The sequence below is a fragment of the Tenrec ecaudatus genome, chromosome 1 (genome assembly GCF_050624435.1).
Source record: "Tenrec ecaudatus isolate mTenEca1 chromosome 1, mTenEca1.hap1, whole genome shotgun sequence".
Lineage (NCBI taxonomy): Eukaryota > Metazoa > Chordata > Mammalia > Afrosoricida > Tenrecidae > Tenrec > Tenrec ecaudatus.
Genome location: NC_134530.1, coordinates 99216120 through 99241429, shown reverse-complemented (window position 1 = coordinate 99241429; position 25310 = coordinate 99216120). Strand labels below are relative to the sequence as shown.

Genomic DNA, 25310 nt, shown 5'->3' with positions numbered 1-25310 from the left:
TCCTTGGTGGTAGGCTCTGTTCCAGGCTTGAAGAGTGCTAAATGCCATAGTCTCAAGGGATTCACCAGTCTGCATCAGATCATTGTCTAGTTTATTTCACAATTTTGAATTTGATTCTAAGTTTTTAAATATCCCTTTTAGTCTAGGACCGTCTATTGTGATTCTGATTACAGCATCAGTTATCAGTGGCTGGGCACCATCTAGTTCTTTTGGTCTCATGGTAGTGAAGGTTTTGGTTCACATGCTGCATTAGTCATTTGGGCTATTGTTTCTTTGAGGCTTTGATTTTCTTCACTTTTTTTTTTGCCCCAGGTAAGGAGAGAACAACATTTGCATCTAAAATAGCTGCTCACAAGCTTTAAGACCCTAGTTGCTACTCTAAGGTGTTTATTTATATAAAAAATATATAAATAAACTCTGATGTATGACAGTCTTCTGATAACTTACTGCTACTAACCACATTGTTTCAGAGGTGTTTCTGGAGACCATGAACATTCAATATTTTCCCAGATGGACCTATGCTTATCATCCAGCTCCCAAGCCAACAGTGGACAGTTAGTGATTAAGTGAACCCGACTAGTAAATATGACCCCATTGCATGAGAGCAAGAGCAACAAAAAGTTAATGAAGAAGTCAGGTGAGGGCCGCATGGAGAATAATGCACAGATGGGAGGAGATCTGGGTTCTAGCCTTAGCTTTCTCTTGATCTCTTTATGGTAGATGTCTCTTTATCTTTCTGGTTATCCTTTTCCTCATCAATAAGATAAAATGATTATCAAATGACTTTGCTTTCTCTTCTGTCTTCCTTTGGTTCAAAAAGATGAAATGGTTTCTCTTGAAAATACTAGAATAAATGTGTGAGGGAAATGCCCAAAGAATTCTTAAAAGCATAAGATGTAAGTGGACAAAATAGGTCACTCATTTTAAATCCAATTAATCTATCAGTATGCATTGAGTCCTGGTTCTGTACCTGCCAGTCTGTCCACCTTGGTGTCTTAGAGGTGACCAGGCCTAACTTACATGGCGGAACCACTTGTGCAGTTACGCACCCCGAGGGCCCTTATTCATAGGATGGTCCATGCGGGTCTAGTGCAACCTGTGCCACTGTCCTTGGTAGGTGTGATGGTCAGCAACGTTACTCACTGCCATCAAGTTGACTCTTAATTCACACCCACTGGGTTTCTGAGACTTTTACATCTTATGGGAGTCCCCAACAAGCTCATCTTTCTCTTGAGGAACTGCCAGCAGGCTCAAATTGATGACCTCTGGGTTAGAAGTTCAGTGCAGAGCCCACTGTGACATCAGGCTCTTATAAACAAAGGAGATATGCCTGATTCTTTCATTAAGGTCAAGGTCTACTAAGGTAGATCGAACCTACATAAATAATCATTCCAATAAATCTATGCAATCAGTGTGATGGCTATTACATTGGTTCACTCAGTGCCACTCGGTGCAATTTGGTTTTGTTTGGGCTAAAGGGCAGTGCTGGTTCACAGCTGCTGTGATACTCTGGTGGGAAGAGGCACTTACCCAGGCTATAATCTGCCTGATCTTGGACTCCATCCCTGGTGAGTGTATTAATTCACACCCGTCATTCCTGTTTCAATTGTGCGGAACACAAGCCACTGTGCTGGGGTGTTTATGGCCAGAAGGGTGTGGCCAGGAGTAGGCTTCTTGCTCTTCAGAAACCAGCCCGCCATCCTGCCCTTAGGACCTGAGCTGTAGTCAAATCACCCTCTGTCAAGCTTCCCTTTCCCTTCTGGTGAATTTTCTTTTAAGATTTTTTTTTTTCATGTCCTTTTCCTCCTGTGAATGTGGCCAAACCACTTGTCACCAAGTAGTTTTGCTATTAGAGCTTGGGGAGAAAAGGTGTGATTTCTTGGCCAATTTCTTTTCCAGACGTTACTGGGCCCCACAAACAAAAACGTTGACCTCTTCCCCAGGGACCCCAGCAGTATGTATACCAGGAGTTTTGTGTGTATTTTCCGTTGCTACATCACACAGAGTTTTGCCATGCAAATACCTACTCGCTGTCCATTTACCCAAGTATTTTCTGCAGTGGCTGCTCTCGCGTGTAATTTGGTTTGTCCTGTGAGCAGAAAAGGAGGGGCAGCTTCTGGTCTTCTCTGACATTCATTACTTACACGGTAGCGTGTTATAAAGGCGAGAAAAAGGGTTGATGGGAGAATGTCAACGAAATGCCAATGAGGGCCTCTTCTCTCTTTTTTATTTAAATAATTTTATTGGAAGCTCATACAACTCATCACAATCCATCCATAAATCCATTGTCTCAAGTACATTTGTACATATATTGTCATCATCATTTTCAAAACATTTTCTTTCTACTTGAGCCCTTGGTATCAGCTTCTCATTTTTAAAATCATTTTATTGGGACTCATACAACTCTTGTCAGAATCTATCTATCTATGTATGTATCTATGTATGTATGTATGTATGTATGTACTATCAATTGTGTAATGCACATTTGTAAATTCATTGCCCTCATCATTCTCAAAATATTTGCTCTCCACGTCAGCCCCTGGCATCAGCTCCTCATTTTAGCTTCTCATTTTAATCCCCTCCTTTCCCCACCCTTCCTCTCTCATGACCCCTTGATAATTTATAAATTATTATTATTTTTAATGTCTTACACTCACTGATGTCTCCTTCCACCCACTTTTCTGTTATTCATTCCCCTGGGAGGAGGTTATAGATAGATCATTGTGATTAGTTTCCCTTATCTCTCACCACTTTCCCCTTCCTCTCCTGGTATGGCTACTCTCAATATTGGTCCTGAGGTGTTGATCTGTCCTGGATTCCCTGTGTTTCCAACTCTTATCTGTACCTGTGTACATGCTCTGGTCTAGCCAGATTTGTAAGGTAGAATTGGGGTCATGACAGTGGAGTTGGATGGGGGGAGGAAGCATTAAAGAACTAGAGGAAAGTTGTATGTTTCATCTGTGCTATATTGCACCCTGACTGACTTGTCTCTTCCCCGTGACCCTTCCGTAAGGGGATGTCCAGTTGACTACAGATGGGCTTTGGTCAGAAGCAACAAAGCCCACATGGAAGAAGTATATCAGCCTGTGTGATCACAAGGTGTTGAAGGGATCAGGTATCAGGCATCATCAGAACAAAAAATCTTATCACAGTGAATGAGGCGGGGAGTGCAGAGTGGACAACGATAGCCCATTTGTAGGCCACTGGACATCCCCTTACAAAAGGGTCTCGGGGAGGAGATGAGCCAGTCAGGGTGCCATGTAGCAATGATGAAACATACAACTTTCCTCTAGTTCCTAAATGCTTCCTCCTCCCCCACTATCATGATCCCAATTCTACCTTACAAATCTGGCTAGACCAGAGGATGTACACTGGTACAGATAGGCACTGAAAACACAGGGAATCCAGAGTAGATGAACCCTTCAGGACTAGTGGTGAGGCTGGCGATGCCAGTGATGCAGGGATTATGGAGGGAAAGGGGAACCAATTACAAGGATCTACATATAACCTTCTCCCTGGGAGATGGACAACAGAAAAGTGGTTGAAGAGAGACTTCGACAGTGTAAGATATGACAAAATAATCATTTATAAATTATCAAGGGTTCATGAGGGAGGGGGGAGTGGGAAGGGAGGGGAAAATGAGGAGCTGATGCCAGGGGTTTAGGTGGAGAACAAATGTTTTGAGAATGATGAGGGCAATGAATGTACAAATGTGCTTTACACAATTGATGTATGTATGGCTTGTGATAAGAGTTGTATGAGCCACTAATAAAATGATTTTTAAAAAAAGATGGGCTTTGGGTCTCCACCCCACACTCCCCTTCATTCACAATGATGTGATTTTTGTTCTTTGATGCCTGATACCAGATTCCCATGGACACCTCATGATCACACAGGCTGGTGTACTTCTTCCATGTGGGCTTTGTTGCTTCTCAGCTAGATGGCTGCTTGTTTATCTTCAAGCCTTTAAAACCCCAGATGCTATATATTTTGATAGCTGGGCACCATCAGCTTTTTTTTTTTTACCACATTTGTTTATGCACACATTTGTCTTCAGTGATTAGTGTCAAAAAGGTGAGCATCATGGAATGCCAGGTTAATAGAACAAAGTATTCTTGTATTGAGTGGAGGCCCAATGTCCATCTGCTACCTTAATACTAAACTATAAATATATGTACACAGATTTCCCCATCATATATATATTGCCATATGTACATGCCAGTATTTAGACCTCTATAAATGCCCTGTGCCTCCTAGTTCTTTCATCTATTTCCCTTTATTTTCAAGAGGGTCTCTCTCGATGAAAGTGTGGGTAGTTAGAGAGGGCCTCTGAGCAAATGGCCTTTATAATGAACCTTGAAAGACAGGATCTTGAGGGAAAAAAGAGCAGTATGTTAATACATCATTAAAGGAAAGAGTTACCATCATTAGAGGAACTGAAAGAAGGTCAGATATATGGATGAGTATTTCAAGGTGAGATTGGGGTGGCAGGCAGGCACCAGACAATGCAGAATTTGGTCATTTTTGTCTGGGGGAGGTCTCAATTTTTGTCTGAAGTACAATGGGAAAGAAGTCTTAGGTGAGGGAGTTATTGGTTCAGTTTTATGTATTAAGGAGATCTCTCAAGTTACTTTATGGGTTGGAGAGGCTGGAGGGGATGGTGTGTGTATAGGGTGGTGGTGCTGGCATCAAACCCCACAATACGTAGAACAGACAGAGGTGTAGAGAAGTCAGTGAAGAAAAACTTTCTGGAGTCTTGTTTTAAGTGTTGCCTTAAAAGAGGGAAGGAACATAACCTGTCGTAGAAGTGGGGTGGGAGAGGATGTAGGAGTTCTGCTCTGAGGGATAGAGAAAAAAAACACAATCAGTTTTTGTGTGAATGGCAAGTAAAGCTGCTATCATTGTAGGCCATTTGAGAATGTTGAGAGATATTGTGTTAAACAGGGTTTTCTAGAGGAACAAAACCAGAACACTTTTGATTTTGGATAGCTGGAGAGCTAGATAGATAGAACATAAGAAAAAACCAGCTAATTAGTCCACAGAGCAGTACAAATGGCTCAGTTCAACTCATTTCTGTGAGCCAGTAAATACACTGGCAGTCCTTCAGCTCATGAGGGCTGCTGGGTGCAAGTCAAGGAAGCAGACAGCTGAGTCTTCTGTAGAGCAATACAGGCAGTCCAGCCACAGGCAGCAAACAGCAGGGCAGGTCGCCAACAGTCAGACAGATGACAGGGTCCAACAGTCCCCAGCTCAAGTGATGTATACACCAGCAGTGTGGCGAAGCCAGTCTTGAAAGAACACAGTCTGCAGGTTGGGTGTCCCACAGGTAGTGTAGCTTACATGTTGAGGCAGAGAACTAGCTAAGGTAGCACACGGGCACGATCATCAGAGAGCAAGAGACAAGAAAGGCGAGGCTCACCAAGCTATTTATATCTTTGCCCTTCAATTAAACTGTGACCTTATTATTAATCCCACATGTGTTTATTGGCTAGGTTGGCACAATAAACCTACCTATCACAGACACTGTGAGTCAAATGGAGATTGAAGGGTGAGGAAGGGAGAAGCGCACTATTGGAATGTCTTACAGATTAGGAAAAAGCACTTGTATTTCATCCTGATAAAGTTGTATTTCTTTTTTATACTTCTATTCCATATTTTTATAGCAAGAGATTTCACCTTATAAGCTTTCTGAATTCATAAAGATCATTTAGAGAACCAACTTATCTAATGTTTTGTCTCTTCCTAGAATATTGTTGGCCATATTATCTAAGTTTTGCTTGAATGCCTTCTCAAAGGAATTTTATTGCTTTTGTAGAGCAAAATGATTTTTCTGAAAGTTAGTCATTGTGTTAAGTTTGTTTTCCCACACACACAGTTTTCTTTATTTCTCTCAGCAACCTTATGAAGTAGGTATGATTGTCACCTCCCTTTTACGGGAAATGAAGAAACTGAAGGTGAAAAGTTGAATGATTTGTTTACGGTAACAGCTGGTAAGTAGTGAGCTAGAATTCGAAGGTCCAGCTTTTTCTTCCATGTTATGGTGCCTTAGAATAGCTAGGTTCTCAGAGAAATTACTGAAACCCAAATGAAGGCTGAGAATGATAGTGGAATAAGCGGAAAGTAAAAGGAAATAGAGGAAAGAACTAGGTGACAAAGGGTATTTACAGGGGTCTAAAGACTGGAATGTACATATGTAAGTATATTTATATAAGAGTGAGGGGAAACAGATCTATGTGCATATACTTATAGGTTTAGTATTAAGGCAGCAGATGGACATTGGGCCTCCACTCAAGCACTTACTCAATGCAAGAACACGTTGTTCTATTAAATTGGCATTCCATGATGCACACCTTCCTGACACGATTGCTGAAGACAAACGTGTCATAAACAAATGTGGTGAAGAAAGCTGATGGTTCCCAGCTATCAAAAGATATAGCATCTAGGGTCTTGGAGGCTCGAAGATAAACAAGTGGCCATCTAGTTCAGAAGCAACAAAGCCCACATGGAAGAAACACACCAGCCTGTGTGACCACGAGCTGTTGAAGGGACCAGGTATCAAGCATCAAGGAACAAAAAATCATATTGTTGTAAATGCGTGAGTGTAGCGTGGAGACTCAAAGCCCATCGGTAGCCAACCAGACACCCACTTACTGAAGGGCTGTGGGGAGGAGATGAGCCAGTCAGGATGCAGGGTAGCAACGATGAACCATATAACTTCCCTTTAGTTCTTAAATACTTCCTCCCCGCCACTATCACCATCCCAATTCTACCTTACAAATCTGGCTCGACCAAAGGATGTATATTGGTACAGATAGCAACTGGAAACACAGGGAATCGAGGGCAGATGACTCCTCCAGGACCAGTGGTGAGAGTGGCGATGCCTGGAGGGTGGGGTAAAAAGGGGGAACTGATTCCAAGAATCTACGTATAGCCTCCTCCCTGGGGGATGGACAGCAGAGAAGAGGGCAAAGGGAGATGTCGGACAGTGTAACACATGACAAAATAATAATAATTTATGAATGATGAAGGGTTCATGAGGTAGGGGGAGTGGGGAGGGAGAGGGAAAACGAGCAGCTGATATTAAGGGCTCAAGTGGAAGGCAAATGTTTTGAGAATGATGATGGCAGCAAATGTACATATGCGCTTGACACAATGGATAATGATATGAATTGTACAAGCCCCCAATAAAATGATTTAAAACAAAAAGAATAGCTAGGTTCTCTTTGGCTCATTCATTCTATCAGATTGATCATTGAACTGAAGTATGGCTTACTCTTAGCTTCCCCCAATGGATGCTAATTGTAGTCCTTGGTTCATATAGAACAATATGCAGTTTAATCAGAGACTTTTCTTTTTAAAGTTGTATGTTGCTATAATTTTATATTGGGTCTCAAAGAGTTCTACTGCATTTATGAGTAAGAATCTAATGTGAAATCATCTTGAGCCATTATCTATTCATTTATTTAATACCCATATATTGAATCTTCTTTATGTGACAGGTTCTGTGTTACAACATGATGGAAAGATGGCATGGTTTTTGTTCTCAAGAAATGTGTTGTTTATAGAATGATTTCCTGGAGAATGATAAGGCTAAGCTTCAAAAACACAATTTCCCCTGGTTATTTTTTCTGGTCAATTTTGGTTGTAGGAACAAAGCTATGTAGAATCCCATTATCCGCTCAGAGTATACAATGAATGTTTGCTGAGCCCGCCCTGCGTGTCAGGCACCGTCCTGAGTGCTAGAGCTACATCAGTGAACTGCACAAACGAGCTTCCTGCTCTTTGGGAAATGAAATACTAGTGGAAGGATAAAGTCAAAATAAAATAATGAACTAGAAGTCAGATTTTGAAAAATGTTGTTATGAAAATAAAGCAGCATGATGTGACTGAGAAAGCCTGGGAGCCTTTGTAGATGGAGTTGTTGGAGAACCTATCTCTGAGGACATGTTTACTTTAGAGCTAAACCAAAGAAGAGCACAGCGAAGATCCATCTGCGGAGAGAAGCCGAGGCAGAGGTAACTGCAGAGTTCTCACTTGCAAGGGTTCGGAAGAAGAGCAGGGCCACCGAGGCTGAAAAGAAACACATGTTTGAGGTTGGGGGACGGATGGTGTTGTCAAACGGGGCTAGCGGGGACCTTGGGACAGATTATGCAAGAACTTGTCATCAGATTTCAATAGTATTTTAAGAGAGCCATGGACATTTTGAAACAGGGAGGTGATGTTACTGGATTTATGAGTTTAAAAGATCATGCTCCAGCAGCTGTGGGGATTGGAGGCAGACAAAGTGGGCGTTGGGGGACCCGCTAGCAGGCATTTGCAGTACTTCAGGTGCATAGAGACAGCTGGGGTGAGGCGAAATTGACAGGTTTATGACCTGCTTTGGAGACAGTTTACCAGATGTTCTGAAATGTCCCCTAATCCCTGTCCTTTGTCTCTGGTGAGAAATCGAAACTTTCCTTCCTCCTTCTCTATGGTTTCAAGGCTTTATTGAATTGCGTGTGCACATTTGGTTCCCTGAGAAGGGAGAGGGTGCTCTGGGTTTATGCTGTGAGGGATGGGCAGTGTCAAGATGATGCGATTTTTTTAAACTTTTCTTTTTTCTGAGGAATGGCTCTGGACTGTCTGGCAGAGACATAAACCTCAGCCGTGTGCCCTGATGCAATAGGAGGGTTTCATAAGAATCATGATCCTCGGAAGAAGAACCAGAGCAACCTACTTTTCATGCCAGATTTCAGAAGAGATTTATTTTATCATGATTGATCTTGCTAAACTTGCTCCCGTTGTTGCCTCCTCTTCTACTAAACTATGGGAGTGATTTTGAAATGAATGTTATCAACTTTGTTAAAAGTTTTTTTTCCAAGTGACAGAAACATAAAGCAAATTAACTTCAGGGCAGAACAAAAGGAAAGTGGGGGGCTTGGTATAAATAGTAGGACTGAAGACTGAAGAGTTATGGATTGCTACAGCCAGGACTTAACTTTGTGTGTCTTTCCCTCTGGGTTCTCACGTATCAGAACGACCGGTTCAGGCTGTTTCTAAGGCATCGACCTAAGACATAGCGTAGCATCTCATTCTCCGGGCCTTGTGTTCTCTTCCAAAGCTCCAACTTTATAGGCTAATAGTTAGATTGTGGGGTTTTACTTGTGTTTTTGTAGCCATAAAATGTTTCAGTGAATATATCGTCTTGACGCACGATTGCAGCATCATAGGCTATGATTCTTTGCGTCTTTCTCCTTGAAGTTTTCTTTGTTATATAAGAAATGACAATAGATGACATTAAGTGTCAAAGAACCACTTTATCCTCAAGGACTAATGTAAGTTTTGCTAGACTACGATTAAGGATTTAGATTCTGGGAGGTGGTTAATGTGTTTAAAGAGTGAAACGTGAGGCTTCAGTGGCACAGAGGTGGTTGTGTAAGGCTCACAAACACTGTGCAATCACCATGGTGAGGGCACTGGAGAAAGAAAAAGAAGTTTGTGCCTGATTCTTCCATGAGTTTGGGTTTGAAGTTAATCTGGCAACTGCCTTTCTCTTTATAAATCAGTAGCTGTGCCACTGGCCAACAGACTGGGTGGCAAGAGTTTAAATTTATCTACTGGCACTTATTTCATGTAAGTGTGGACTTAGGATTTGCCTGACTCCAAAAGTAGAATTCTTAACATTAGATGTTTGTTCTGTTCAAAATTAGGGAACATTTTGACAGTGTGCTCTCTACCATCAATTCCCAATTAAATTATGCAGAAGATCAACCTTAGGAAACATGGGAACCTTTCAAAATGCCTTTTGACTTCTGAGCTCTGGTCTCCTCCCTAAGGAGGCTCTTGGCCACAGACAACAGAATTTTTCGCCATGAAGGGCTTAGGTGAGAAAGAAATTTGGGTCTCACAGTCAATTGGGTGCTGGTTGCTCAGGGTTGAAAGCCAGAGAGGACTCAGGATGTTTTGGGTGCTGAAATTCAGGTCACATTTGTGAGCTCCAGCTGCAAAACAGGTGCTACGTGCTTCTGAGCTAACCCAGCATCTCACACGCCCTTCTTTCGTGTCACTCTCCAGACTCAAAGTCCCGGGAGCAAGTGTCTAACTGCCGTAGCTCCAGCTATTTGCCTTTTTACTCTAGCCAACAGTCAACAGAGGAAAAACCAGGCGTCTTGTTTTTGGATTGGAAAGTGATATTGGGAAGTAATTGGTGATATTTCTCTCCTACAAACTACACAGAAAAAATTCTTCTAAATTAAAATACAACTAATAAAATGAAAAACCAAACCCACCGCAGTTGAATCAGTTCTCCTCAGAGTGACTCTCTATGAGGTTTCTGAAATTGCCAGTCTTCAAGGGAACCAACAGCTTTCTCTCTCTCTTGTGACCTGGCTGGTGGGTTTGAACCACCCACCTTGTAGTTAATAGTTCACTGTCTAACCCACAGTGCCACTGCAAGAAGTGGGAGGTTGTTGGTTCCTGCCTAGTTCATTCTTAGAGATATGACAGGATGTGTGTGTGTGTGTGTGTGTGTGTGCTCATGCGCATGTTTCCTTTTCTCAAAACTCACTGCCCTCTACTTGATGTTGACTCAGAGCGATTCTGTAAGGTAGAGCAGAACCACCCCTTTGGGTTTCTGAGTCTACCTCTTTCCAGGAGCAGACAACCTCGTTTTCCTCTGTGGAGTGACTGGGGAGTTCAACTCATTGACTTTGTGGTTAGCGGTTCATTGCATACCTACCACACCACCACGGCTCCTTTAGGGAGATGAGATTGTGGGAAGGCTGGTGACCAGGAGGTTGAAGAGACCACGTCCACCCCACTCCCCCCACCACACACACAAAGAGCAAAAGAACTTACACATACTGAATGCCTACCACGTAAAGTCACTAAAGAATTCCTACAGACTGTAGGCTCTCTGGTGGTAGAGTGAGGAGGCCTGCTGGCGTATTGGCTGTGCATCGGGCTACTAGCCGCAGCAGTTCGTAGCCAGTTCAAAGCCAGCCGTTCAGAACCACTGCCCACTTCGAGGGGAACAGGCGAGGCCTTCTACTGCTGTAAAGATTTGCAATCTCAAAAACCCACTGGGTCAGTTCTTGCTCTGAGGGAAGTTTGGGCCTACTAAGTGCAGAGGTTGTGATTCAAATTCACAGGAGAAAGATGAGATTTCCCACTCCTGTAAGAATCGCAGCCTCGGCAACCCCCAGGGGCAGTTCTTCTCTGCGCTCTAAGCTTTCAGTGAGTTGGAATTGATTTGATCACAGTGAATATATAGTATGTTATAAGGCATTACATATAATATCTAAGTTAGTCATCACAATGATTTGATAAGCTCAATCATCTTCAATCTCAATTTACATTTTTTAAACAGACAAAATCACTCATGTTCCTATAATGGAGTCTTAGATGGCTTTATTGCCATATAATTCACATGATACAATTCACAGCAAGAAGAATTGCTCAATCACCATTAGAATCAATTTCAGGACATGTGCTTCCTTCTCATGCTGGTAGTTAGCTCCCCATTTACCCCCCCCCCCGCCTACCCTCATGTAATTATTAACCCACCTGTTCCTTCTATACATTTCCCTCTCTTGGATTTCATATTCAGAAAGTCACACAAAACACTAAAAAGAAGCAAACAAACAAAAATAATGACAAAACACAACAGAAAAATCTCCATCAGGAAAAGAGCAGAAAATATTAAAAACTGAAACTTTACAGTGGGTCAGAAGGGACGGGATCTGATAAGGTGCTACATTGTAATGTAGGCACGCTGTCATAGTCCACTTGACCGTGTTCTTTGTCCAGTTGTAAGGGCATTCATCTCCCTGACTACAGTCAGAGGGCATTAACCAGAGGCTTAATCCACGTGGGGACCCTGCAAATGGATTTCGGGGTTCAATGTCAACAAACCTTCTGTAGACCAAGTGTTCAAAACTCAATTTCAACAGATAAGTTTCAAAATATGATGTGACTTTCTCCAGGCATACTCCAAGCACTTGCGGACCTTGAGCATCTTACAGGAACTCCGGTGACTGTGTGGTTATGAACTGGTCTGCTAACGGTGAGACCAGCAGTTCGACACCAGCGGCCGCTTTGAGTAAGGAGTCGAAACTCAGACTCGAAACTCACAGGGCAGTTCTGACTTGTCACTATGAATTGGCATCGACTCAATGGCAGTGAGGTGTTTTTTGTTTTTGTTTTTTTTTAGTTTTCTGGAGAGGAAGGGACATCTTAAATCCATAATGCTTTTTGTTTCATATTAGCTGTAATTTCCTTACTAGTTTGCTACATATTCAGATTATGCCACTGAAAATATTTTGCAGAAAAGAGCAGATTGATTAACATACTCAAGAGTCCCAGAAACTGGCCAGGTCAAATAATCATTGTGATTAACAATTTCTTGAAGATTCCTTAACTAAGTGGTTTTCTTTAAAAGCTCGAGTTTCTAGAGCATAGTTTAGAAATGTCTATGGAAGGTGGTGGGAAGGTTCGCTTGTCCTCCAATAGCTGTCCCCACTTTCTGGTGACTAGGATAGTTGCAGTGTGGGGGCTATAGTTTCTGTAAAGGCAGAGCATCGTCTCATCAGTTGTGTGTGTTGGTTCAGGCGGAGAATACTCATCCAATGATAAAGTCTTTTACTAGGCAAACATTTTTCAGCTCACACAACTCACAAATATTATTCTTTTCACTAAACTATTTATACAACAAATAAAACTGTTTATTGAGTTCTCATTTCTTAGAGGGAAAGTGTTTGACTACAGTCAAAATTAGAAAATTTGTTTTGACAGTTAAAAACCTTCCAGCAAGATACAGTGCCATTGGGAGTCTTGCCAACCTGCTTCCATCCTTCTTTCTTAGAACCAAGCAAGCATCTTAGAGAACCACAGTGGGGGCCCAGAGGCTTGCCAACGTGGAATGCAAAGATGTTACTATCTAATATTCTTTCCTACAGATTTCAAGATCTTTTGGGATCTGGCCACACTTGCCATCCCCACTTCAGTCCTTTTCCTTCAGACAACAAGATAATTTGCATACAATTTCACACTTAGAGTGTGAGCTGTCAAAACTTCCTCTCTCAAAATAAAAAAAAAAAAAATTTAAATACACCACCGAAAGAGTAAAAAAGAGAGAAAGACCGAAAAAGAACTCTCCCCTCAGGGCCCTTGTTTTCTTGGTCCATCCTTGATCCTGAGGACTATTTATTGGCCCCTCCTCTCATCGGCAGTTATGTAGTTGAAAGTTTGGAGTCTTTCACATCAGCCACCAGGCTTCTGAAAACATGCCGGGAAATCTATTTAAAAAGAACACAGCCACTGGAAATTGTATAAAGCACAATTCTATTTTGAAACCTAGGGTTTGGGTTGCTTGGGTTTTGCTTTTTTGCCTCTCTGCTCCATAGCCCGATGTGAACACTTCACTACAGTGCTTAATTACCCAGAGTTAAATTTAAAATGATGGCAATAGGATGTTTTCCCACAATAAGTGAAAGCTTACTTTGAAAAGGTGCTGCTCTAAGAATTCAGACATAATCTCATTTATTTTAGCAGCAATTTGAGAGAGTACTAATCATCCATATTTTAAATGAGGAAACTATTGTTGAGACATTCAGTAATGATCCCACGATGACAAAACTAAAAAAGCAGAGCTGCCCTTTAAATCCAGATCATATGATCCACAAGCCTGAACTACTAACCACTTAACTATGACTCTATGACCCCACTCCTGTTAATATTCATTCGCCTGATTCACCTACAAGTTGCTTAAGAGCTTAGACCTTCCCTTATTTGTCTATAAATCTTGCAGGTGTCTAATAGCCACTCCATAAATTACTGTAGAATGAATTGAGAAATAAGGTTGTGATAAATTGAACTAACTTTGAAATCAATATATATATTAGCCTTAGGAAATTTATGTATATAAACTTTACTGTTTACATAAATCCTGCAAAGAAAGTGGTATTTATTCTTGTTTTTCCATTTGAAGGAAATGAGGATTAGCTGGATAAGCAAACTACTTTAAGGCCCGTGTAGTGTGTAAACTGACTACGCATTTCTGATTCTAACATTTATAATCCATTTCATAGTTTTATATTAATAGTATATATCATAGCTAATGATTAATGGGAAATACTTACACAGGAAAACTTTAAAATCTTTTGAAAAGTATTATATTTTTTCCTTTTCATTATTTTTGCTCAGTTTCCTCATTGTTGTTAATAATAAAAATTATTAGAGACATTAAGATAGCGTTTGGACAAACAACGACTACCCCTCCATCACTTTGTTTGCCTGTGGTGGCTTCCACACTGCTATGGTCCTGGAAGCTATGCAAATAGTATGTAGAATGCCAACAGGGTCTCCTGGTGACCAGATTTCAGCTGAATTTCAGACTAAACCAGATTAGGAAGAAATGCTTGGAGATTTACTTCTAAAAATTAGCTATTGATAACTCTATAGATCAAAGTAGAATAATGTCTCATAGCATTCTGGAAGATATTTGGTAGCATTCTTGAAAAGATGCACAATAAACATAGGTTGAAAATGAAATTACCAGACTGGAAAATAAATCCATAAAATAATCAAAAGTGATTTTCTAAAATTTTCCTATGGAACTTAAGTTGTGTAATTAAGAATTGTATTCATTGAGCTTGCACGTGAAAGAGAGCAAATGGGCCCTGGGCTGGGTATGTTGAGGCCTTCATGTTTTGTTGTAGACTGTCGGCAGCTTCCGACTCATGAAGACCCGATAGGGCAGAGGAGAGGCAGCCCCATAAGGACTTCCAGGGGGTAATCTTTACATGGGCGGACGGCCAGCTCCTTCTCCCCCCGAGCACCTGGTGCTGGGTCCAGCTGTTAACCTTCCCATTTTTAGCTGAGTGCTTAGTCCTTGGGCCGCCTGACCTCCTCTGAGCTCTTCACTGGGGCTGCAATACTCAGAGAATTTGAGTGGAAAATTTGTTTCCTTTTCACGTTTGTTAACTCTGGTCCCATAATTCAAATATGTCAACGGTGGAGACAAGATCAATTAAGAAGCAAAACACTGAAGATCAAACAGGTTACAATTTTCAATGTTTCTGCATCATGTATTATGTGGATTAAAATGTTTTTAAATTTTCCTCACACCCGATAAAAATTATATGTGATAACCATAATTTAAATGATGTTTTAAAGTTAGAATTTTTGAAAAACCAATATCTTTTCATCAGAGACATGTTCTGAAAAATCAATTTTACAATCTGTAATCTATCAATAAATATCACTTGGTCTCTAATAATCTACCCAGGTCACCCATGTAGTGAGTGACAGGAAAGAGTGATTGTGGAGATGCAATATCTGACATAGCAAAAACAGTGACTAATACATAAATAATTCTCAGTATGAGTCAGAGACTAAGTACAATTTACCATATACCATACATGTTAACTCAGTGAACGTATGAGATTAGGAGATGGTAAGAATTACTGTTTTCTGTGCTATTTGATATACCCCAAAGAAGAATTGCTAGGATTATCCCTTCACACAGCCCAAGCAGTAAAACCAAGCCAAACTCACTGCCATTGAGTCCGTTCCAATTTATAGTGACCCTGTAGGACAGGACAGAACTAACCTGGGAGTTTCGGAGGCCGCGCCTCCTTAGGGGAGTCGAAATGCTCATCTTGCTCCTGTGATGGTCGCAACTGTGGCTCTGCGCGTCACAGCCCAGTGTGTAGTCCACGATGCCACCGGGGCTCCTGCAAGCAGTCAGGTTTAATCCAGTGAGCACAGCTCTCTTTAGAAAGACGGAGGCATTGGGGTTTGCTCTTCCTGTCTTCACCAGGAAATCCCAGAACATCCTTTGATGCCAAAGGAAAGGCAGGCTATATTCATTGGATGGCATCTCCAGCCCCCATAAGTTATGGATCCCGAAATGCACCATTGCTTAGCAGCTAGTGACAGTCAACAGAGAGAGAGAGTTCTCTATAAAGAACATTTTTTTGAAGGTAGTGTGTTGTGTTGGGAAAAAGAAAATATTTAATTGGATCTGAGGAAGTTTCTGATGTTAATAATGATTAAAAGTCTATCATTGTAAAGGGGATCTTTCAAACTATTATCTGTTTGACCCTAAGAGGTGTTGAAATTAATATGTGGTCTCATATTTGTAGGAAAGAATTCTAAAATCTAGGAATTCTAGAATTATATGCCTAACATTTATGCATAAAAGGACAAGCAGTTTACTATATATTACAAATTTTATAGTTAAGAATTATATGTATAGGCGGAGTCGCTCGGCCGGCGGGGCACGGTCCTTGGCGGGAACCCCGCGACAGTCCGCTGGCGCACCTGTGCGCGCGCGTGCCCGTGGCCCGGGCGCGATGGACGTCTTCACTCACTTCAGCCAGCAGACCCAGGGCCGGGAGCGGCTCTTCAGAGCCACTCAGGACACATGCATGTTACTTAGATATATGTTAGAGCCTAAAGCTGGCAAAGAGAAGGTGGTCATGGAACTCAAGAAACTGGAGTCCAGTGTGAGCACTGGCCGTAAATGGTTCAGACTGGGAAATGTGGTACATCACATGCTGTACAGGCCACTCAGCAGAGCATTCGTGTCACTGCCCTGGTGCCCCGCTTATGCCTAACACTAGCCAACGTAAACCGAGTGGTTTATTCCGTCTGTGACACCATCCTCTGGGTGAGAAGTGTAGGGCTCGCCTCTGGCATCAACAAAGAGAAATGGCGAGTGGGGGCTGCCCGCCACTACTACTAGTCTCTGCTGCTGAGCCTGCTCAGGGATCTGCTTGAAACCTCCCTGCAGAGGGACCAGGTGGCGCGTGGCCCGGCCAAGAAGGAGAAGTCCCAGAAACTTCCTGGGCACAGTGTGGCTGATGAGGAAACAGAATGGCTCCAGTCCTTTCTCCTTCTCTTATTCCAATCCCTGAAGACACATCCTCCCTTGCTCCTGGACACTATGAAGAACCTTGGCGATATTCTAAACCCTTTGGACCAGCTAGGGATCTATAAGTCCAATCCTGGCACCATTGGCTTTGGAGGTCTTGTGTCCTCTATAGCAGGCATCATCATGGTGGCATATCCTCAGATGAAACGGAAGACCCACTAGGACAAGATTAGCACCTGCTTCAGAAAGTGACCTACTAGTAGAATGGACATTTGCATTCATCACAGACCACGTCATACTGAGCTTAAGGACGTGTTCATGCATTTAGCAACCTGTGCTGTGAGAAGTGGGGCCAGGGTTGGAAACGAAGGGGAACATGAAGGTGTATGGTAAGAAACCCATCCGGACAAATAAAGAAATATCAAGATTCAAAAAAAAAAAGAATTATATGTATAATATCTTTTATTTATGCCTTCAGGCAAAATTTTTAAAGTTAATAAATAGACTAGTTATTCTTCCTTTTTGATAGATTCAAAGCATTATATTTTAAATATCTGCTTTTATTTGTTCTATATCCCCATCTTGTCAGTTTTGGTTACTTACAATCACTATGATTTGAACACCAGAATATTTTATTTAGAATCAGAGATGATTAGATATATTTGAAGTTTAATGTTATCTGTGTGAGTCAGGGTACTTTAGAGAACAAATTCACAAAATTCATATTTAAGAGAGAGTTTTATATAAGGGTAAATGCATATCAAGAAAACATCCCAACCCAGTGCTGCCCAAGCCCACAAGTCCAACATTAACCCATATGTCCAACACCAGTCCACACGTCCTCCTCCATCTCACAAAGCAGACGCAATGACACCAACAGCAGGAGGAAAGTGAATGTGTTAGCATCTCAGCGCTGGCAGGGGTCTCTACACGGCTGCTCCAGCAGCCAGGCCTGAATCCCGGTAGGTCCATGTCACTTCTCCTTGGGGATGTCTTGCAGGGAGTGAGCCTTGCCAGCTAAAGCAGAGAAGTGGCTAAAGCAGCTGCACCCTGGTCAAACCATCAGAAAGCAAGAAACCCAAGAACTCAAAAGGCGAGGCTCGCTTAGCCATTTATTCCTCCGCCCTTCAATTAACCCCACATGTGTGTATCGGCCAGGTTGGCACAGTAAACTACCTACCTCAGGATTTATACTCAAGCTGTCATCCTAACTTCTCTCTGTTGAAAGAGACTGATGTTATAAATAACATAATTATAAAATTTTGATGTATTTGTATTATGGTGCTGGAGAAGAATATTGAAAGTGCCGTGCACCGCCCAAAGAACACACAAACCTGCCTTGGACGAAGTGTAACCAGATTGTTCCTTCGAGGCAAGGAAGGTAAGACTTCTCACGTACTTTGGACATGTGAGGAGAGACTAGCCCCTGAAGAAGAACATCACGTTTGGTAAAGTAGGAGGGGCAGTGAAAAAGAAGAAAGACCGTGACAAGACGGATGGACACATGGCTCCAAAAGAAGAACTGTTGTGAAGATGGCGGCGCTGGACCGCAGAGTCTTTCTGTGGGATTGAGCATCATGCTGTGAGTAGGAGCTGACTCGATTACACCTGAAAACAACAACAAAGTTTAACTGAATCCATTGTGTCAACCTATCTCACTGAAGGATTCCCTCGTTTCTCTGGTCCTTTGCTTTACCAAATGTGATAGGACAAGGAGCTCAGGGGCACTTTCAAGTAAGTGTTGGACTATTAACTACAAGGTCAGCAGGAGAAGCCCACCAGCTTCTTTGTGCGAGAAAGTTGGAGCTACCTGTTCTCATCCTCAACCCCCGTACAGGGTCTCTGTGAGTCACAATGGACGCCAGGGCAGTGATCTTGGTTCCTGTTGTCTTGGTTGGTCTTTCCCGATGATGTGCCCAATGCCAGGGAGAAAAACCTTGTCATTCTTGCTTCTAAAGAGTGTAATTCTGGTTGTATTTCTTCTAAGACCGATTTGCTCATCCTACTAGCTGCCAATAGTATATTCCGTTTTCTTTGCAATCACACGGTGTGAACATGTCAATTATTTTGTTTTCCTTTTTCATTGTCCACCTTTGACATGCGAGGAGATGGAAACACTGTGGCGTGGGTCAGGCGTCTTTTCATCCTCAGAGCGACCTCATGGTCTTCACAACAGGCTTCTCCATCACTGGATTTCTTGATTGTTGAGGCCATGGCTGTTGATTGATGATCTCAGTAAACAGTAATCATGGAAAGCGTCATTTTCTTAATTATATATTGTGAAATTGCTCATTGGTCCAATTGTGAGAATTTTAATTTTTTTCATGTGCAGAAGTACATCACACTGAAAATTGTAGTCTTTTTCCTTTCATCAGTAAGTGCTTCAAGCCATCTTTATTTTCAGCAAGCAAGGTTGCATCCTATTTGAACGTCAGTTTATTAATATGTCTTCCTCCACTCTACATGCCATGTCCTTCTTAATATAGTCTAGCTTCTTGAATTATTCATTCATTATACACATTGAATAAGGAGCCACGGTGGTACTATGGGATAAATATTAGATAAATAAGGTCTTCAGTGCAAATGTATTAGCCACTGCATAGGAGAAAGATAATAGTATCGGCTCATAGAAAGATTTATGATTTCAGATCCTATCTAGAAGGGGAATCAATTAGATGACACTGGGGTTGAGTTTGGGGATCCCGACTAGTTAGGTAAAGTGATAAATGGGTTTGGCTAGAAACCTCAATAGGGCTCAAATGATGGTGAGCTTTGAGTATCCTCTTAACAAGCGTGGACTTTATACTCAGGCAATTAGAAGCTATTGAAGTGCTTTTCAAATTGGAATAAATAGCACAATCAAATGTCCATTTTAGGAGGGGCCTGGAATGGAGGCTAACATGTCACATATAAAATTACTGTGGTTCAGACCTGAGATGATCGTGACCTGGGTTTAGGGTTAGTGGGTGAAGAGATCAGAGATGCAGTGAATTTAGAAGATGCTACACATTCACTGAAGATTGCTAGAGTGTGGGGAATACAACAAACAGGCTGGAAGGGGTGGAAGAGCAAGAAGAAGAGAGAAAGGCATAGAGGCCCACACGCACGAACGAGTAGGATGGCTTTCTGTTTTGGGAAACTGGGTAACTGAGATGGGAAAGGTTAGTGGGGAAGTAGCTTTAAGGAAGAAGTAAATGATCTAAGGCTTAGGGTTATAATAAGCTTATGTTAATCATAAGCTTGGGTTAATTATAGGCTTTCAGAAGGTAGAACTTGATGTAAGATACCTTAAAAGGAAAGGGTTATAGAGCTAAACAGATCGGCCAGGAGCTGAGCGAAGAGGTGTAACACACAAACGGTTTTGAGGTCACTGGGTGCCAGAAGTCACTGAGAAAGTATACACAGAGCAGGAAGAGAGACCATAGGGGAGAACTCTGAGAAATGCTAGTGTCATTTTTGGAACGGACAAAGTAATAGGAACCCACAACGCAATGTTCAGAGTTGGTGAGAGAAAATTACCGTAGCAAGAATATCACAACAAATGATGATCGGAAAATTAGAGAAAAAATGTTTCCAGAAAGATCTGTAGTCAACAAGAACTAATGTTGCTGGGAAGTCAAGTTGTGTCAGGACTGATAAGTGGCCAATGTATTCGTCAGACTGCGTAGCCTTTGAGAAGAATTGGTGGACATTGGACGCTGGCTCTAGAGGATTGGGGACTACATGAAGAAAGATAACTCTCAGAAACGCTCTGCTGCTAATTGAGAGAAGTGTTTACGTCTGTGTCTGACGGCACAGGGATGAGAACTCCACAGAAGGTTTTGCTTTGTCTAGATGGGAAGCATTTTGACATCCTGAGATGTTCAGAGGGAACAAGACAAGAAAGAGGGAAAAGGCAATTGAGAACCTCCTGTCTCTGAAACTCGTAAAGGATTCAGAAAACAGAGAAGCGGCAGTAGACAAGAGACCATATGCTTATTTTCCATTTAAACAAGGGCAACGACGAGAGGCGCCTCGGTGGAATGAGGATCATGAAATAGCCACTGTGGAGAAGCAGAGCGGGAAAAGGAGCTAATTGGCAATCAAGGTAAAGTTGTTGGTGTTAGATGTCATGGAGTCAGCGCCAACTCACTGCAACTCCATGTACAATAGGACGAGACCGCGCCTGGTTCTGCTCCACGCTGACCGGTGTCACGGCCGGGCCAGCCTTTGCAGCCACGGCGGCAATCCCACTCCTCGAGGGTCCACTCTCTCCTGAACCAGGCATGGTATCCTATTCTGAGACTCGTGTCTCCTGAGACCATGCCCCAAATACATGAGATGAAGGCTTCACCACCATCAGGTTTGTTGGTTTCTGGTGCCCGCAGTCCCTCCAATATTCTTTACCAACACCATAGTGCAAATCAAGGGCCACTTCACTGTGTCCATATGTATGCCTTAAGCATAAGGCGAGTCTATTTCATATTTCTTAAAGAGGTAAGGGAGCCCTGGTGGCGTAGTGGGTATGCATTAGTCTGCTAACAGCAAGGTCAGCAGTCCGAAACCCTCCGACACTGCGAGGGAGAAAGATGAGGCTTTCTACTCCTGTGAACAGTTCGAATCTCTGAAACCCAGAGGGCAGTTCTACCCTCACTTACAGAGTTGCTAGAAGTCAGTACTGACTTGATGGCAGTGAGTTTAAAGAGGCAGAGTCCTCACAAAGCAAAAGAGGGTTTCTTTGTGGCATACGAGAGTTATCTGAGAATCTGTTGTTACATCGGGTGATATTCACAACTATCCGATTATGGCGATTATTCCTCGTGACGCAGCAAATAACTCTTTCTGATCATGGCTGTTCTGTTGGTGAAGTCAATCATCAGAAGCCAATAATTTACCAACAAGCATCACATTACCGTCAGCAAACCACTATGAATTTGTTTCTAAAAAATAAGTTCATTTTTTATTGACTTTTGAGCATTATACTGTTTACCTATTATCTGTGAAATCTCTCACACACACACACATACACACACACACACACACACACACCAATTACTTAGGAATTCAAGATAAAGCGACCTCATCTTGCTTCTAGGATAACTTAAGCACTGACATTTTATCAAGTAAATTATTTAATAGATTTATAGTTAAAGTTCCAGATATGCTAAATTAAATTTTTCTCTGTAATTATGAAAAGAACATGCTTACTAGCAAATTTAAAAATAAAGCATAGAGGAAAGGTACACATAAATCACTAGTAGTTAGCAGCTGCTCTGCGGGAGAAAGACGGGGTTTTTTCTCTCATAAACAATTACAGTCTGAGAAACCCACAGAGGCTCACTGTGAGTCGGCATTGACTTGATGGCAGGGAGTTTGGCTTGTTTTTTTTTATAGGGATAACTGATTACAGCAATATATACAATTAAAAGTAATATATGTGCAATATTTTAAAAAATTGGTTTATAGAAAATAATAAACATTTATTTTCAGTGATCACATTTTGAGTTTCTCAAATCTCTTTGTAAACAACTTTAAATGGTATCATTGGCCAGCACGTATGTAATATTCATTAATTCTTGTTCCTTAATTTGAACATCATCTTTACCCTTTTAATAATTTTATTGACATGTAACTCATATACCACACAATTCAATAGTTATGTATACTTAAGAGAGTCAAATAATCATCACCATAACCAATTTGAGAGTATTTTCATTTTTGTGTTTATTATTATTAGCTCTCCATTGCCCTTAAACCTCCTTTGCCATAACTCCGCTAAACTATTAACCCATTTACTGTCTCTGTAGATTTAGCTATCATGGATTTCATATCATGTAAACCATACTAACAAAACAAAAAGGCCATCAAAAACAACAATCAAACACAGAAAACCCTCAAGCTGAAAGAAAGAAGAAAATAATAAAAACTAGAACATTTAAATTGGGTCAAAGGGAGACCAAATGATAAGGTGTTAAATTTTTACCTAACGGCATCTGCATCCATACACTTTCCAAAGCACTCTGTCTGACAGCGAGGCTCTTGACATCCCTGGTGAGTGGTCACCGAGCTCTGCGTGCAAATGGTTCAGACGGTTTGGGGCTTTCACTTTCATCCCTAGCCCTCTGCAAAGGAGGTGCTCAGAATTTTAGCTCTATTATAATTCCCTCCAAATGATCTTGGATTTTATTATTACAATCCTTGGATCACACAGGCTGGTGTGCTTCTTCTGTGTGGACTTAGCTGGCACCTCACTTAGAAAGTTTTTTAAACCCAGAAGCTATTCTTTCTGCTAGCCGGGCACTACCTGATTTCATCACCACCCTTTGCGGCAGCATCCAAAGCTTCGGTAAACAGTGACTTTTTGTTGGTCACTTGTGTTGTTGCTAATTTTGTATTTCTGCTTTTATATTGTGGTGAACATCCCTGGACCCTAAACAGTTCACCTCACTGATTCCTTCTTTGACCATTTAGCTGTTCTCAATTATCACTCATAGTTTGGTTCACGGGCTGAGTGATAAACAGGAGTAAGAATCATTTGGCTTATATTAAACAGATTTTAGAGGGAAAGAAATTATCTTAATTCCAAACATTTTTAATGGTTAATGATCATTAAACATTGACAAAGATATGCTTATTAGATTTTCTTTTGACTCCTAAGATATAAACATTTAAAATATAATTAAAATAGCTCTTCTGACCTGTGTGAAAAAGGCTAGCCTATAGCCAATTATCCAAAGAATGAATACTTTATATAGTAGATTGTGTCTTCTCTTTTCAATAAGAATTTGAATATTGACATTCTATGGTTGTTCTAATAAAATATAAACATTTGTTTAGACAGCATATAATCATATGTATGAGGGTAAGTAAAAAAAGTATTGCTCCAAATTAATAGATAACTTTAGTATATAATAACACCAAAATATAAAGCTGTTGTTTCTTAATATAGTCTCCATCTAGGTCGATACACTTCTGAAGGCAGAGTTTTCATTTTTCCAACCCTGCCCAGAAGAATTCCTCATTCTTCAATTTATATGTTCAGAAGAAGGTAGTTTTGACATGCTAAACGGGTCCTTTTGAGTTTGGGAAACAAACAGAGAAACCAAAACCATCTGAAGGGCCCCAGGAGGCTGGCGTGGGAGGGATAGGTTTCCCAGAGAGCATCTTGTAGCACAGCCCTGGCTACCGCAAAGGTGAGCAGATGCACTGCAATGATGGAATGATTCTTTTCAGTGCATATTTTCTTCTTTGTCTAAGTTCCTATGATTGTGCTATGTCTCTGGAGAAAGTGCATGGAGAAGACCACTTTGGAATACCCCCAAAAAAGTAGCCCTCAACTTCTGAGCTGACCTGGCTCAGCACATCCCTTTCGAAGCCAGTTTTGATTGGACCTTTTCCTGGTGACCTTCCTCAAGAGACGAAGACACGTGTGTTGCAAAGAGAACCATGTAAACGTGTTTTGTTTGGAAGAAATCCGGGCATGGCCTCGAGTCACTAGGAACTGGCATGGATTGATGACAGGGCATTTGTTTACATGTGACAACTGGAACCCTGGTAACAATACTTTCGGGTTTGCCCAAGTCCTAGGCCTTGCTGTCCCTCCTCGCAGTTCACACTAACTCAGGCGGGGAACGTCTTCTGCAGCAACTAATGTAATGGAAGGGTGTGGGCGCCTGTCATTCCAAGCTCCCCTATGTGGTCACTAGATAATGATCCTGCAGTTACAGTAACCGCAGTGTTATACAGCCATTGTGAGGGCTCTTGTTAAAGCACTCTTCTTATTAGGTAGGAACTCAAGAAAAGTACAGAGAGACACAATAATCTCATGTGCTTGTAGTGTCCCCTGAAACAACCGGGTTCTCCCGCGCCAGATCATCGGAACGTGGTGGTTGATGGGAGGCACCTGTGCCTGCAGCTTGGGAGGAAGGATGTGATGTAAATGGAAGGTTTGAAGTATTCTTATCTTCTTTTAATTAGTAGCTTATTATTATGATTTGAAACTGTGCTACTTAAGATGGAGAGGATATAGATTAAGTATGCATTAATCACATTTTGGAGAAGAGAGCAATTAATATACAAAATGAGGTCATCCGTTTCAACTGTGAAGCAGCGTTGAGTCAGCTCTGTGGATGTCTGCCACCTTGACCCATGTTTCCCCTAAAATGACTACTTCTCCCGCCTCCCCTCCCTGAATAGCTCCTTTCAAGCCTCCTGAATCGATTCCCTTGTTGTCTTATCCTTTTTGCTTTTCAATTTTTTTCTTTCCTCTGTTCGTCCCTAAACAAAAGATACATTTAATGTTTTCCATAAGAGGAATTTTGCTGTTGGGGTCCAAACCTTTTACCTGTATGATTATTAAATTTTCCTAGTTAAACCCTTGTCCATTTTCCAGCTTTGTCTTAGAATTCATCAGAAAAATCTTAACTACTGAACCATTTTTGGAAGTAATTCAGCTCAAATCTATAGTGTACTTGTG

The 25310-nt window shown here is 41.6% G+C and overlaps 1 protein-coding gene and 1 pseudogene across 1 annotated transcript in view; both read left to right on the top strand.

Moving 5' to 3' along the window:
- The window catches only part of PTGER3 (prostaglandin E receptor 3), a 96569-nt gene that overhangs the window by 16141 nt on the left and 55118 nt on the right, over positions 1-25310 (top strand). The window lies entirely within an intron of this gene.
- On the top strand, positions 16335-17077 carry LOC142455999 (peroxisomal membrane protein 11A pseudogene; annotated as a pseudogene).